General features: G+C 42.2%; 1 pseudogene; it reads left to right on the top strand.

Moving 5' to 3' along the window:
* Positions 1-14,218: 14,218 nt before the first annotated feature.
* LOC101048568 (transcription factor BTF3 pseudogene) lies at positions 14,219-14,523 on the top strand (annotated as a pseudogene).
* The last annotated feature ends 922 nt before the right edge of the window (positions 14,524-15,445 follow it).

Here is a 15,445-nt window from a genome sequence, read left to right as displayed (position 1 = left end):
TCAGATAGAGGGTGAATTATCAGACTTTCATTGTAGAAAGATTATTCCAGCAGCAATCATTGTGGAGAATGGGAGGACATAGTCAGTAGTGGAGGCAAGGGGAACAATTAGGAAGCTGTTCCAACAGTTCACAAGAAGGTTGCAGAAGATCTGACTGTAGTAGTGGCAGCGGAGTGTGGAAGGGAGGTATGAAGACCCATTCAAAATATTTTTAAGCCGTTCCTTCCAGTATCAGGATTCTGTCATCCCAGTGTGGCCCTTTTCAAAATGTAGGGCAAACATTTTTTGCCTTATAGGCTATTATAAAGAACCTTTTCGATTATGAAAGCAACATAGGCTAGGTGTGGCGGCTCACGCCTGTAATCTCAGCACTTTGGGTGGCGATGCGGGTGAATCACCTGAGGTCAGGAGTTTGAGACCAGCCTGGCCAACGTGGTGAAACGCTGTCTCTACCAAAAACACACACACAAAAAAAAAAATTAGGCAGGCGTGGTGGCGGGCATTGTAATCCCAGCTACTTGGGAGGCTGAGTCAGGAGAATTGCTTGAACCCAGGAGGCAGAGGTTGCAGTGAACCAAGATTGCAACATTGCACTCCAGCCTGTGCAACAAGAGTGAAACACCACCTCAAAAAAAAAAAAAAAAAGTAACATATATTTTCATTATGAGAACTTTAGAAAACGTAATAAAGCGGAAGGGTGATGTGATTGCGGCATCGCCAGCATCGCTGTGTCTGCCATTTTCAATTGCCAGAGTCTATTGACTGTAATCTTGCTGCATATATGTACCTTTGCATATATTTGATCCTTGGCACCCAGCCTCCTGGACAGAAATAAAACTGGATTGTTGGGTATATTTGGAAAGTGTGCCAGAATTGGTGAACAAAGAGTCCTTATGTTGCAGCATGCTGTATAGTAATGGCCTTCAGCCTCCTCTTCATACAGTAGCTGGGGAAAATGCCAGAATATAATTGCCATCAGATTTCAGTGTGAACAAGGACTTACTGCAGAAAATAATGGAAAGGATGGTTATCTTTTATCTCCGAACATTGAATGAGATAAATTTCTAGATGCTGTTCTCTATTTTTATGTTATGGGACCAATGTGCCATATAAATAATTAAGAGGTAACCATTTAATAGTCTGTAACAATCAGCCTCAGTACTGTGACAACAGTATTACATTCTGCAAATGTCATTCTGCTGTGTCAGATACCAAATTTTAGTGAGGTATCTCTAAGGCACATAGCAGAAAACAAATTACTTACATTCCTTTCACTGTGATTTGGAAATGATTTAATCTTTATAGAATGAGACCCTTTTTGGACTCACTTTTTTATTAAAATGGCTCAATTTGTGTTGATAAGGAAAAAAAGAAAACATAATAAAGCATAAATAATAGAATAGAAATCACTGGCTGGGTATGGTGGCTCGTCCTTAAATTTTTATTTCACATGTTTTTCTTGACCCTTTGACACTTTCTATCTATACAAAGTTCTAATGTATTGCAGCAAATTATGTAATAGTTAACGTCAACATATCAATGTTTCATAAAGTCCACAAGCAATAAGACAACTGAGGCTGTTGGGAAATACCTGGGGAAGAAGGTTGCAGATGGCAATATTTGTTTGGCTGTGGCAACCAAGCTTTCTAAGGTCACAGCTTAGAAAGCTTGGTTGCCTTTTGGACTCACTTGGTCCCTTTTTGGACTCACTTTTTTATTAAAATGGCTCAATTTGTGTTGATAAGGAAAAAAAGAAAACATAATAAAGCATAAATAATAGAATAGAAATCACTGGCTGAGTATGGTGGCTCGTCCTTAAATTTTTATTTCACATGTTTTTCTTGACCCTTTGACACTTTCTATCTATACAAAGTTCTAATGTATTGCAGCAAATTATGTAATAGTTAACGTCAACATATCAATGTTTCATAAAGTCCACAAGCAATAAGACAACTGAGGCTGTTGGGAAATACCTGGGGAAGAAGGTTGCAGATGGCAATATTTGTTCGGCTGTGGCAACCAAGCTTTCTAAGCTGTGACCTTAGAAAGCGGTATGAGTAGCTGGGCATGGTGGCTCGTGCCTGAAATCCCAACACTTTGGGAGGCTGAGATGGGTGGATGACCTGAGATCAGTAGTTCAGCACCAGCCTGGCCAACATGGTGAGACTCCCATCTCTACTAAAAATACAAAAATTAGCCAGACATGGTGGCTTGCTCTTATAATCCCAGCTACTCAGGATGCTGAGGCAGGGAATCACTTGAACCGGGGAGGCAGAGGTTGCAGTGAGCCGAGATCGAGCACTCGCACTCCAGCTTGGATGACAGAGTGAGGCTCCATCTCAAAAAAAATATAGTGCTCGCATGTAACCAGAGGGGAAGAGTCAGCTCTTTTGGTGATCACATTGTCCTTGCTGCCTTAGGCTGAGGTTGCAGTTAATTAAATTTCAAAAGATTTTCTTCCATCCTGTATTTCACAATTTTCTGGATCTAAATTCAGGACTTGCTATTTTTCCCATGTGTTTCATCTGCTATCTTTCTGACTGGGGAGAGCTTTGTGGATCCAGATGATTCTGGCAATAAATTCCGCAGGTCCTATCAATCCCCTCTGCTGTGGACTGAATTTTGCTCCCCCAAAATTTATATGTTGAAGCCTTACCCCTAGTGTGATAGTATTCGGAGCTGGGGCCTATGGGAGGAGGTTAGGACTAGATGAGGTTATGAGTGTGGGGTGCTCATGTTGGATTAGTGCCCTTATAATAAGAGACACCAGAGAACTGCTTTTGATTTCTCACTCCCCTGACCCCAAACCATGTGAGAAAGCAAGCCTTACCAGAATTCAACTATGCCCACATCATGATCTTAGGCTTCCAGCCTCCAGAACTGTGAGAAAATAATGTCTGTTTTTTGTTGCGTTCTGTTCTGTTGTATTGTGTTGTGTTTGAGACAGAGTCTCGCTCTGTAGCCTAGGCTGGAATGCAGTGGTACAATCTTGGTCCCAATTCAAGCAAGTATCCTGCCTCAGCCTCCTGAGTAGCTGGGATTACAGGCATGTGCCACCATGCCCAGCTAATTTTTGTATTTTTTTTTTAAGTAGAGATGGGGTTTCACCATGTTGGCCAGGCTGGTCTTGAACTCTTGACCTCGTGATCCACCCACCTCGGCCTCCTAAACTGCTGGGATTACAGGAGTGAGCCACTGCACCTGGCCCTAATATCTGTTTTTTAAGCCATCCAGTGTATGGTAGAGTTGACCCTTGAGCAACGCAAGGGTTTGGGGACCAACCCACCACAGAGTCAAATCCACATATAATTCTTGATGCCCCCAAAACATAACTAACAGCCTACTGTTGGCCAGAAGCCCTACCGATAACATAAACAGTTAACACATCTTTTGTAGATGTATTATATACTTTATTCTTACAAAGTAAGCTAGAGTAAAGAAAATGTTATTAAGAAAATCATAAGGAAGGTAAAATATATTCACTATTTATTTATTTAGAAAAAGAATAAAGAAGAGGAAGAAAGAGAAAGAGGAAGAGGGAGAGAGGATGGGGGTATTGCTTTATTGCCCGGGCTAGAATGCAATCTAAATATGGGTATGCCTATAATTGTCCTTAATAATGGAGATATAAAAGAAAATGAGGGAAGAGAATAACAAACAAGGAGCCAACCAAGATTTCTTTTAAACTTCTAAGTTGATATGATGTGGTACTGATAAGAGTGTATATTTTGTATATTTAAAGTGGAGAGTTCTATAAATGTTAATTACATTTACTTGTTCCAGATCTGAGTTCAAGTCCTGAATATCGTTGTTAATTTTCTGTCTCATTGATCTGTCTAATATTAATATTGAAGTCTCCCACTATTATTATGTGGGAGTCTAAGTCTCTTTATAAGTCTTGTATGTCTGCGTATTCCTGTATTGGGTGCGTATATATTTAGGATCTTTAGCTCTTCTTGTTGTTGCATTGATCCTTTTATCATTATATAATGTCCTTCTTTGCTTCTTTTGATCTTTGTTGCTTAATTGTAACTTCTGCTTTTTATTTATTTATTTTAGCTCTCTGTTTGGTTGGTAAATCTTTCTCCATCCCTTGTTTGGAGTCTTTGTGTATCCTTGAATGTGAGATGGATCTGGATGCAGCATACTGATGGGTTTTAGTTTTTTATTCAAATTGCCTGTCTTTGGATTGGGGGATTTAGTCAATTTAAATTTAGAATTAATAATAATATATGTGAGTTTAATACTGCCATTAGCTGGCTATTTTGTCCATTAGTTGATGTAAATTCTTCATTATATTGATGCTCTTTTTGATAATTTTTTTAGAAAGGCTGATACTGTTTGTTCCTTTCTATGTGTAGTGGTTCTTTCAGAAGCTCTTGTAAAGCAGGCCTGGTGGTGATGAAATCTCTGAGTGCTTGCTTATTCACAAAAAACTTTATTTTTCCTTCACTTATGAAGCTTAGTTTGGCTGGATGTGAAATTCTGGGTTGAAAGTTCTTTTCTTTAAGGATGTTGAATATTGGCCCCCACTCTCTTCTGGCATGTAGGGTTTCTGCTGAGAGATCTGCTGTAAGTCTGATAGGCTTCCCTTTGTGGGTAACCTGACCTTTCTCTCTGGCTGCCCTTAGTATTTTCTCCTTCATTTCAACCCTGGTGAATCTGACGATTATGTGCCTTGGAGTTGCTCTTCTTGAGGAATACCTCTGTGGTGTTCTCTGTATTACCTGGAGTTGAATATTATCCTGCCTTACTAGGCTGGGAAAATTTTCCTGAATAATGTCCTGAAGCGTATTTTCCAGCTTGGATTCATTCTCTTCGTCACATTCAGGTACACCTATCAAGCGTAGATTAGGTCTTTTCACATAGTCCCATATTTCTTGGAGACTTTGCTCGTTCCTTTTTATCCTTTTTTCTCTAATCTTGTCTTCCAGTTTTATTTCATTGAGTTGGTCTTCGACCTCTGATATCCTTTCTTCTGCTTGATCAATTCGGCTGTTAAAACTTGTGCATACTTCACGAAGTTCTCCTATTGTGTTTTTCAGCTCCATCAATTCACTTATATTCCTCTCTAAATTGTGTATTCTTGTTAACATTTCGTCAAATCTTTTTTCAAAGTTCTTAGTTACTTTAGATTGTGTTAAAACAAGTTCTTTTAATTCACAGAAGTTTCTCATTATCCACATTTTGAAGCCTGCTTCTGTAATTGGAACACACTCGTTCTCCATCAAGCCTTGTTCCGTTGCTGATGAGGAACTGTTATCCCCCGCTGAGGGAGAGGCGTTCTGATCTTGGGCATTCTCAGCCTTTTTTGGCCGTTTTCCTCCCTTTATTATAAATTTATCCATCTTGGTCTTTGAATTCACCGTCTTTGTAATTAGGTTTCTGAGTGGACATCCAACTTACTGATTCTCAGCGCCGAAATCTGAGCAACCCACTACACCGACCAAATCAGCGGCATTAAGATTGATGGTGCTTTTCCGACTCTGCACCAAGAACCGTCGCTCCAAGGCGCCGGCAAAACTGCCTCGCCGGTCACAAGAGTCGCGCTGGCGACCCATGGGGCTCCTCCGCTGGGAATCTCCTGGTGCGTGAGCAACAAGAATTCATGTGAAGGTGTGGCGTCCTCTCGTTCTTTGCGCTTTCAGTGGGAGCTACAATCCCGAGCTGTTAGTGATCAGCCACCTTGGATCTCTCCTCTATTCACTATTTATTAAGTGGAAATGGGTCACCATAAAGGCCTTCATCCTCATCATTCTCACAGTGAGTAGGCTGAGTTGGTGTTGCTGTCTCAGGGGTGGCAGAGGCAAAGGAGGGAAAGGAGACGCAGGAGAGGCAGGCACACGCGGTGTAACTTCAGGAGAATACATTTTGAGTTGTCTTTTTTGCTTTTTCATTTCTCAAAATTTTTTTCTGTACAGGTCAATTCTTCTCCAACCATTTGCTTTAGTGTCAGTCTCTGTATCATAGAAAGGTCCATTGTTGTAAAATAAGTCAAAAGGGGCTAAGCACGGTGTCTCACACCTGTAATCCCAGCACTTTGGGAGGCTGAGGCAGGTGGATTACCTGAGATCTGGAGTTTGAGACCAGCCTGGCCAATGTGGTGAAACCCTGTCTCTATTAAAAATACAAAAATTGGCCAGGCGAGGTGGTACACACCTGTAATCCCAGCTACTCAAGAGTCTGAGGCTTGAGAATTGCTTGAACCCAAAAGGTGGAAGTTGCAGTGGGCAGAGATTGTGCCCCTGCACTGCAGCCCAGGTGACAGAGCAAGACAATGTCTCAGAAAAAAAGAAGAAAGAAAGAAAGGAAGGAAGGAAGGAAGGAAGGAAGAACAACCAGAAATCACTTTTTTTTTTTTTTTTTGAGATGAAGTTTTGCTCTTGTTGCCCAGGCCGGAGTACAATGGCGAACTCACTGCAACCTCCACCTCTCAGGTTCAAGCAATTCTTCTGCCTCAGCCTCCTGAGTAGCTGGGATTACAGGCACAGGCCACCACACCCAGCTAATTTTTTGTATTTTTAGTAGAGATGGGGTTTCACCATGTTGGCCAGGCTGGTCTCAAACTCCTGACCTCAAGTGATTTGCCCTCCTCGGCCTCCCAAAGTTCTGGGATTACAGATGTGAGCCACTGCACCCTGCCTAAGAAATCACTTTTTACTGTGTGCATAATTTACTGGAGAGATGAACTGCTTACTCAGAGTCACACATTGTTTCAAGTGGGTACTCACAACACTTGAGCTCACCACAACAGCAACAGGAAATGGCTAGGAAATTATTATAGTCATATAATATATACTACTGTTATTGTATACAGTTTTAATATTGCATCTTTACATTTATATACATTTCTCTTGACTTCAAATGGTGCCATGTGCTGTCTATGTATGTGTGTGTACATTTTTATGTACAAAAATGTACATTTTATGTACATTTTTATGTATAAAATCTTTAACTTTTTATAATAGATCTGTGTATATCTTATGGTAGTAAATGATAAAATAGATTAATACCTACATGTATTTTATGTATTCATGACATACCTCATTTTTTCTTATTTTGATATTTATTTCCGGCTACATAGTTCATCTGTATTTTTATCTTATTTTTTATTATTTTATTTTATTTTATTTTGAGATGGAGCCTGGCTCTGCCACCCAGTCTGGATTTCAGTGGCACAATCTTGGCTCACTGCAACCTCTTCATCCAGGTTCAAGCAATTATTCTGCCTCGCCTCCTAAGTAGCTGGGACTGCAGGCATGCACCACCATGCCTGGATAATTTTTGTATATTTTTAGTAGAGATGGGGTTTCACCATGTTGACCAAGCTTGTCTCGAACTCCTGATGCCAGGTGATCTGGCTGCCTCTGCCTCCCAAAGTGCTGGTATTACAACCATGAGCCACCATGCCCAGCTGCTCTGTATTTTTAAATTGTCACAAATCTCAAAAATTTATTTCAATGTATTTGTTGGGGGAAAAGCCCATATAAAAGTGGACCTGCACAGTTTAAACTCATGTTGTTCAAGGGTCAACTATATTTTGTTATCACAGCCAGAGACTGGGCCAATTAAGACAACTTCTTTATCCCATTATCTCATAACTCTATTATCCTCAATTCTCACTTTCTTGTCATATAGTAGCATCACCAGGTCACATGGTTACTCACCTTCCAGTGCCTTTGCATTTGCTCCACAAGCTGCCTTAGGTCCCACCTGACCTCCAACCCTCACACCTCCTACAGATTTGAATATGCCCTCCTCTGGGCCCTCCATTCCCCATTAATCAAGATATGAAAGACAGAGAGAGACACTAATATTTAATAAAGCAGTTAAAACCATAGGCCCTGAGGCCAGAATGTCACAGTTCTATCCTCTGTTAATTCCCTGACTTTACGCAAGTAATTCAATCTACCTGTGCTTCAGTTTCCTTATCTGGAAAACAAGATCATTACATGAGTTAGTCTATCCAAAGTACTTGGAACAGTGTCTAGCACATTACAAGCATTTAGTAATTGTTTATTTATTTATTTTAGGCGGAGTCCCAACTCTGTCACCAGGCTGGGGTGCAGTAGTGCAATCTTGGCTCACTGCAACCTCCGCCTCCCAGGTTCAAGTGATTCGCCTGCCTCGGCCTCCCAAGTAGTTGGGACTACAGGTATGCACCACCACTCCCAACTAATTTTTGTATTTTTAGCAGAGACAGGGTTTCACCATGTTGGCCAGGATGGTCTCGACCTCCTGACCTCATGATCCGCCCACCTCGACCTCCCACTCCTGGGATTATCAGGAGTGAGCCAATGCGCCTAGCACAAACATTGAGTAATTGTTGCCATAATTAATACTGAGTCCCAGGCACAATGCTAAGTGCTTCATATGTAGTATCTTATCAGATGGTAATTCTGATTGCCATCTCCTATTACATATAAGCAACATCCCTGGCCACTCTATCATTTTATCTTATTTTATTGTTTTGGTTCGTTTGTTTTTTGTTTTGAGACAGGGTTGTACTCTGTTGTCCAGACTGGAATGCAGTGGTACCATCGTGGCTCACTGCAGCTTCCACCTCTCCGGCTGAGGTGATCCTCTTGCCTCAGCCTCCCAAGTAGCTGGGACCACAGTTGCACACCGCCACACCAGCTAATTTTTTATTTTTAGTAGAGACAGGGTATCGCTACATTACCCAGGCTGGTCTTGAACTCCTGGGCTCAAGAGATCATCCTGCCTCAGTTGGGATTACAGGCGTGAGCCACCGTGCCCAGCCATCTTATTTTATTGTCTTTATAGTCCCTACTACCGTTCCCATATAACACCATTTACTAGTTTTCTTGTTTATTGTGTCTCCCCAACAACCCTGCATGCCTGAAAGCTCTTAGAGATAAGGGACTTTGTCTTGTTCACCACAAAATTCCAGTGCCTAGTATATACTCAATAAATACTTCTGAATACATGTATCATCAAATGAATGCAAAGGAGAGATGAGGCCAGGCAAGGTGGCTCATGCCTGAAATCCCAGCATTTTGGGAGGCCAAGGTGGGCATATTACTTGAAGTCAGGAGTTCGAGACCAGCCTGGAAAACATGGCAAAACCCCCTCTCTACTAAAAATACAAAAATTAGCCAGGCATGGTGGTGCAAACCTGTAGCCCCAGTTACTCAGGAGGCTGATGACAGGAGAATCACTTGAACCCAGGAGGCGGAGGTTGTGATAAGCCGAGATCAAGCCACGGCACTCCAGCCTGGGCCACAAGGCGAGACTCCATCTCAAAAAAAATAAATAAAATGAGTGGTGAACTTGCTAGGCCAAGGTCACACAGCAAGTAAGTGACAGAATCAGGATTTGACATCAGGTCTAGATGGTTCTAAAAATCAATACTTTTTTTTACTTCTGCTTCCCCAGAGCAGCCACAGTTGGAATGAAAAAGCTGTGGTGGGCAGGGAGAGTGGGTGGATAACATTCAGCTCCCTAAGCCAGAGCTTCCCCTCTCTCCTCCCCCTGGTCAAGTGACATCACAGCTGGCAGAGTCCACATTGATATCCAAGATGCTTTCAGGACTAGCAACCCAGCTCCAATTGCACTTACAACCTCCTATGTCTCCACATCTAAGGAAGAGTAAATTAGTCTGATAAATCCTTGGGAGTTACATCATTGATTAAAAGTTACATGCATTTCTTCTTTTGATATTAATCCAAAGAGGACACACCAGTCTCTATTCACACAGTATTTTCTCACACTTTCACAACACAGTATTAGTAATCTTTTGTGATAGTTTAATTTTTGCCAATCTGAGAGATGCCGCTGGAGACCACAATATTCTAAAAGTCCCCAAATCGCTGCTGGGGAAAACTTCTTAGGTGACAGTAACACCTAAGATCAGTGCTTGAGATAGTTTGCAGATCTTGTATGCCATGAATCAGCTGACATTACCCAGATCGATAAACTGGCTCATCTGGTCTTGTGGCCCCCACCCAGGAACTGACTCAGTGCAACAGGACAGCTTCAGCTCCCTATGATTTCATCTCCCACCTGACCAATTACCATTCCCCACTTCCTGAGCCTCTACCCGCCAAATTATGCTTTAAAACTCCGATCCCTGAATTTTTGTGACCAGTCTCTGCTCTACAAAGTATTTTCTCACACTTTCACCACACAGTATTAGCAATCTTTTTTGGTATTTTAATTTTTGCCAATCTGAGAGATGGAAAAGAACTCATTTTCTTTTAGGTTAATTCAGTTATGAGTGGGACTCTGCATCTTTTCTTGTTTGTTAGTCATGTATAAGCTGTTCTTTTTCTGTGAGCTGCCTGTTTGGTCTTTTGCTAATTTGATTCGAGATTCTGCAAGAGGACCTAGAGCAGCCCCTAAGCCCCATTCCCGTCAGCTCTTCTCTGCCCACCATCAGCCCCACCCACTGTTCTGTTTGGTTCCCTACTGCCGCCTAGTGACAGGGGTTAGTCTTACCACAGGCCTCCCAGACGCAACTATTGACTGTCCCTCCCTGACGATAAACCTCCTGCTGAAATCATGCCCTTGATTCCTAGGTAGGATTGCCAGGTTTAGTTAATAAGAATGCAGGGGCCGGGCGCGGTGGCTCAAGCCTGTAATCCCAGCACTTTGGGAGGCCGAGGCGGGTGGATCACGAGGTCAAGAGATCGAGACCATCCTGGTCAACATGGTGAAACCCCGTCTCTACGAAAAATACAAAAAATTAGCTGGGCATGGTGGCGTGTGCCTGTAATCCCAGCTACTCAGGAGGCTGAGACAGGAGAATTGCCTGAACCCAGGAGGCAGAGGTTGCGGTGGGCCGAGATCATGCCATTGCACTCCAGCCTGGGTAACAAGAGTGAAACTCCGTCTCAAAAAAAAAAAAAAAAAAGAATGCAGGACCTCTCGTTAAGTTTGAATTTCAAATAAAAAATACCTTTTTAGTTGTGACATGCTTTCATCCAAATTTAACTGAGTGTTCTGTAATTTGTCTGGCAATCCTATTACAAGCCTTCCCATTAAATTCCAGTCCCCACTCTCCACCATGCCTTACTGGCTCTCGTTCTCAACAAGTTTCATTCTACTACACTCCTCCCCAGCGTTTTCCTAAATGGCAGCTTTAGGCGGTACACGAATCACCGTTGTTAAGACCTTGTCTCTGGTTCAATCCTGGAGCTGAATCCTAGCTCCAACCACTTTGCTAATTTCTTTTAAAACTATCTAGTCAGAACTTAATCATTTTATTGCTCATGTTTTTACAGTTGCCTTCTATTTATGTCAAGTTATAGTGAATTCCCAGATTTCTTTTAAAAATAAACTTAATCTTTAAAAACATGAAGAAAAGTCATTGAATAATACAGATGGTAAGTGGAAATGGCAAAAGTCCTAAGGCAGCTTCTGAAATGATTAAAGGTTAAGAAATACTGTCCTGTTCCCATCCTGGGGGTCAACACAGATCAGCACCGTGCCGATTGAAACAATGTGCTCCTTTTTGTGGCCCTGGTTTCAGGAGGGACCTTCATAACTCAGAGGGTGCCTAGAGGAGGAGGAAAAGCTCAAGGATGTGTAACTGTTTCATTTGGGAGCTGTGGCTGGGTAACGGCCCAATGGGTTTTTCTTGCCTGCACCAAGCAAAGTAGATGTATCAAGACAGGGGAATCAAAATACAGAAGGAGATTAATTCATGCAGAACTCGCTGTATAGGAGACCAGAGTTTTATTTATTTATTTATTTTATTTTTTGAGATGGAGTTTCGCTCTTGTTGCCCAGGCTGGAGTGCAATGGTTCAATCTCAGCTCACCGAAACCTCTGCCTCCCAGGTTCAAGCGATTCTCCTAGGATTACAGGCATTTGCCACCATACCCGGCCTCAAAATTTTATTATTACTCAAATTAATCTCCCCAAAATTCCAGGGATTGGAGATTTTAAGGATAATTTGGTGGGTAGAGGCTGGGGAAGTGGGGAATGCTAATTGGTCAGGTAGGAGATGAAATCCTGGGGAGCTAAAGCTGTCCTCCTGCACTGAGTCAGTTCCTTGGTGGGGGCCCCAAGACCGGATGAGCCAGTTTATCGATCTGGATGGTGTCAGCTGATCCATCAAGTACAGGATATGCAAACTATCTCAAGCATTGACCTTAGGTTTTACTGTCACCTAAAATATTATCCCCAGGAGCTATTTGGGGAGGTTTAGAATCTTGCAGCCTCCAGCTACATAACTCCAAAGCCATAATTTCTAATCTTCTGGATAATTTGTTAGTCTTGCAAAGGCAGTCTAATCACCAGGCAGGAAGAGGGTTTATTATGGGAAAGGGCTGTTATTGTCTTTGTCTTAATCTATAAACGAAATTCCTCCCAAAGTTAGTTCAGTCTATGCCCAGATATGAACAAGGACAGCTTGGAGGTTAAAAGCAAGATTGAGTTCGTTAGGTCAGGTCTCTTTCACTGTCATAATTTTCTCAGTTACAATTTGTACAAAGGCAGTTTTAGTGGTGAGGCTGTCAGAGACATATTTTGAACCAGAGCAACTCCACCTTGAATAGGGCTGGGCTGCATTACCAGGGTGTTAGGCATTGTTAGTCGCAGGAGGAGATAGGAGGTTGGCACAAGATATGGGTCACAAAAACCTTGCTAATAAAACAGGATGCCATAAAGAAACTGGCCAACACCCACCAAATCCAAGATGGCTATGAAAATGACCTCTGGTCGTTCTGACTGCTCATAATACACAAATCGTAATACATTAGCATGCTAAAAGACACTCCCACCAGAGCCAAGATAGTTTACAAATGCCATGGCAACATTCGGAAGTTACCCTATATAGTCTAAAGGGAGGAGGAACCCTCAGTTCCCAGAAATCCCTGCCCCATTCCCAGAAAACCATGAATAATTCATCCGTTGTTTAGCATATAATCAAGAAGTAACTCCAAGTATACTCAGTTGATCAGTCTATGCCGCTGTTCTGCCAAAGAGGAGCCAATCTTTTATTCCTTTACTTTCTTGATAAATTTGCTTTCTCTTTACTCTGTGGACCCACCCTGAATTCTTTCTTGCACAAGGTCCAAGAACCCTCTCTAGGGGTCTGGATTGGGACCCCTTTCCGGTAACAAGAATACCTAAGTGGGACAGGGAGATGTTTATATATGGTGGTGGAGAAGGATATAGGAAGTAAAGAAGACAGAAGAGGGGACAGCCTAGAGCAGGTGGATTCAGAGCACAGCTCCTGGAGCAAAGAAAGGAAGGAAGGCAGAGGGAGGTTTTTGATCCAAAAGAAGTATGAATTTTTCAGTGGATAGAAAAGGAAACTTTCTGCCAGTTGTAGTGTCTCACGTCTGTAATCCCAGCAATTTAGGAGGCTGAGGCAGGAAGATCTCTTGAGACCAGGAGTTTGAGATTGGCTTGTACAACATAGTAAGATCCTGACTCTACTAAAAATAAATATATATATGTCAAACACGGTGGCTCACACCTGTAAATCCCAGCACTTTGGGAGGCCAAGGCAGGTGGATCGCCCAAGGTCAAGAGTTCGAGATCAGCCTGGCCAACATGGTGAAACCTCACCTCTACTAAAATTACAAAAATTAGCCAGGTGTGGTGGTGTCAACCTATAGTCCCAACTACTCGAGAGGCTGAGGCAGGAGAATCACTTGAACCCGGGAGGCAGAGGTTGCAGTGAGCTGAGATCATGCCACTACACTCCAGCCTGGGCAACAGAGCAAGACTCTTGTCTCAAAACAAAAAAAAAAAAAGAAAAAGAAAAGAAAAAAAAAAATTTTAATGGCTGGGCACAGTGTTTCATGCCCATAATCCCAGCACTTTGGGAGGCCAAGGGGCAGATGGATCACCTGAGGTCAGGAGTTCGAGACCAGCCTGGCCAACATGGTGAAACCCCATCTCTACTAAAAATACAAAAATTAGCCGGCAATAATGGCGGGTTCCTATAATCCCAGTTAAGTCAAGAGATTCAGGTTGGAGAATCACTTGAACCCAGGAGTCAGAGGTTGCAGTGAGCCAAGATCACGCCACTGCACTCCAGCCTGGGCCACAAGAGCACAAATCCGGCCGGGCATGGTGGCTCACGCCTGTAATCCGAGCACTTTGGAGGCACAAGTGCGCATTGGTGGGAAAGGAACTGCTCGCAGAAAGAGAAGGTGGTTCATAGAACAGCCACAGTAGATGATACAAACTTCAGTTCTCCTCAAAGAATTAGGGGTAAACAATATCTCTGGTATCGAAGAGGTGAATATGTTTACAAACCAAGGAACAGTGATCCACTTTCACAACCCTAAAGTCCAGGCATCTCTGACAGCGAACATGTTCACCATCACAGGCCATGCTGAGACAAAGCAGCTGACAGAAATGCTACCCAGCATCCTAAACCAGCTCGGGGCAGACAGTCTGACTAGTTTCAGGAGACTGGCTGAGGCTCTGCCCAAACAATCTGCGGATGGAAAAGTACCACTTGCTCCTGGAGAGGAGGAGGAGGATGAAGTTCCAGATCTTGTGGAGAATTTTGATGAGGCTTCCAAGAATGAGGCAACCTGAACTGAGTTCAACTTCTGAAGATAAAACTTGAAGAAGCTGCTGGGAGCTGCTATTTTATATTATGACTGCTTTTTTTAAGAAAGTTTTGTTTATGGATCTGGCAAAATCTAGATCTCTAATATTTTGCAGCTCTTCTCAGTTTTTGCTTACACACAATTCATTCTTTGCAGCTAATTAAGCCAAAGAAGCCTGGGAATCAAGTTTGAAGCAAAGGTTAATAAAGTACTTAGCCTAGTTAAAAAAAAGAAAAGAAAAAAAGACCATAAGAAATACAGATGAAACTCACAAACTTAATATTGAGCAAAAGAAGTAAAAAAAAAAAAAAAAAAAAAAGACATATACTGTCTGACTCCATTTATATAAAATTCAAAACTAGACAAAACAAATCTATGCTGTTAGAAATCAATACAGTGCTCTCCCTTGGGGTAAGGGTAATGACCAGAAAGAAGCTTCTCTGGGTATTGCTAATGCTCTATTTGTGATCTGCCTACTGAAATGTATTGACTTTGTGAAAATTCATCTGTACACTTTCAATTTGTTGATCTTCTAGTATGTTCATTATACTCCAATAAAATGATTTCTTAAAAGTCAAAAATGGCAAGGAATAATACCCACAATCTTACACTTATAAATAACTACTGTTATCATTTTGGAGTGGATTCATCTGGGCAATTTCTACACATACATACACATAAAAATAGACCAGGTGCAGTGGCTCACGCCTGTAGTCCCAACACTTTGAGAGGCCGAGGCAGGCAGATCACCTGAAGTCAGGAGTTTTGAGACCTGCCTGGCCAACATGGTGAAACCCTGTCTCTACTAAAAATACAAAAATAAGCCAGGTGTGATGGTGCACACCTATAATTCCAGCTACTCGGGAGGCTGAGGCAGGAGAATCTCTTGAACCTGGGAGGCAGAGGTT

This window comes from Saimiri boliviensis, chromosome 6 (genome assembly GCF_048565385.1).
Source record: "Saimiri boliviensis isolate mSaiBol1 chromosome 6, mSaiBol1.pri, whole genome shotgun sequence".
Taxonomy (NCBI): Eukaryota; Metazoa; Chordata; class Mammalia; order Primates; family Cebidae; genus Saimiri; species Saimiri boliviensis.
The sequence above is the reverse complement of the archived record's forward strand: the minus strand, read 5'-3'. Positions and strand labels throughout refer to the sequence as shown.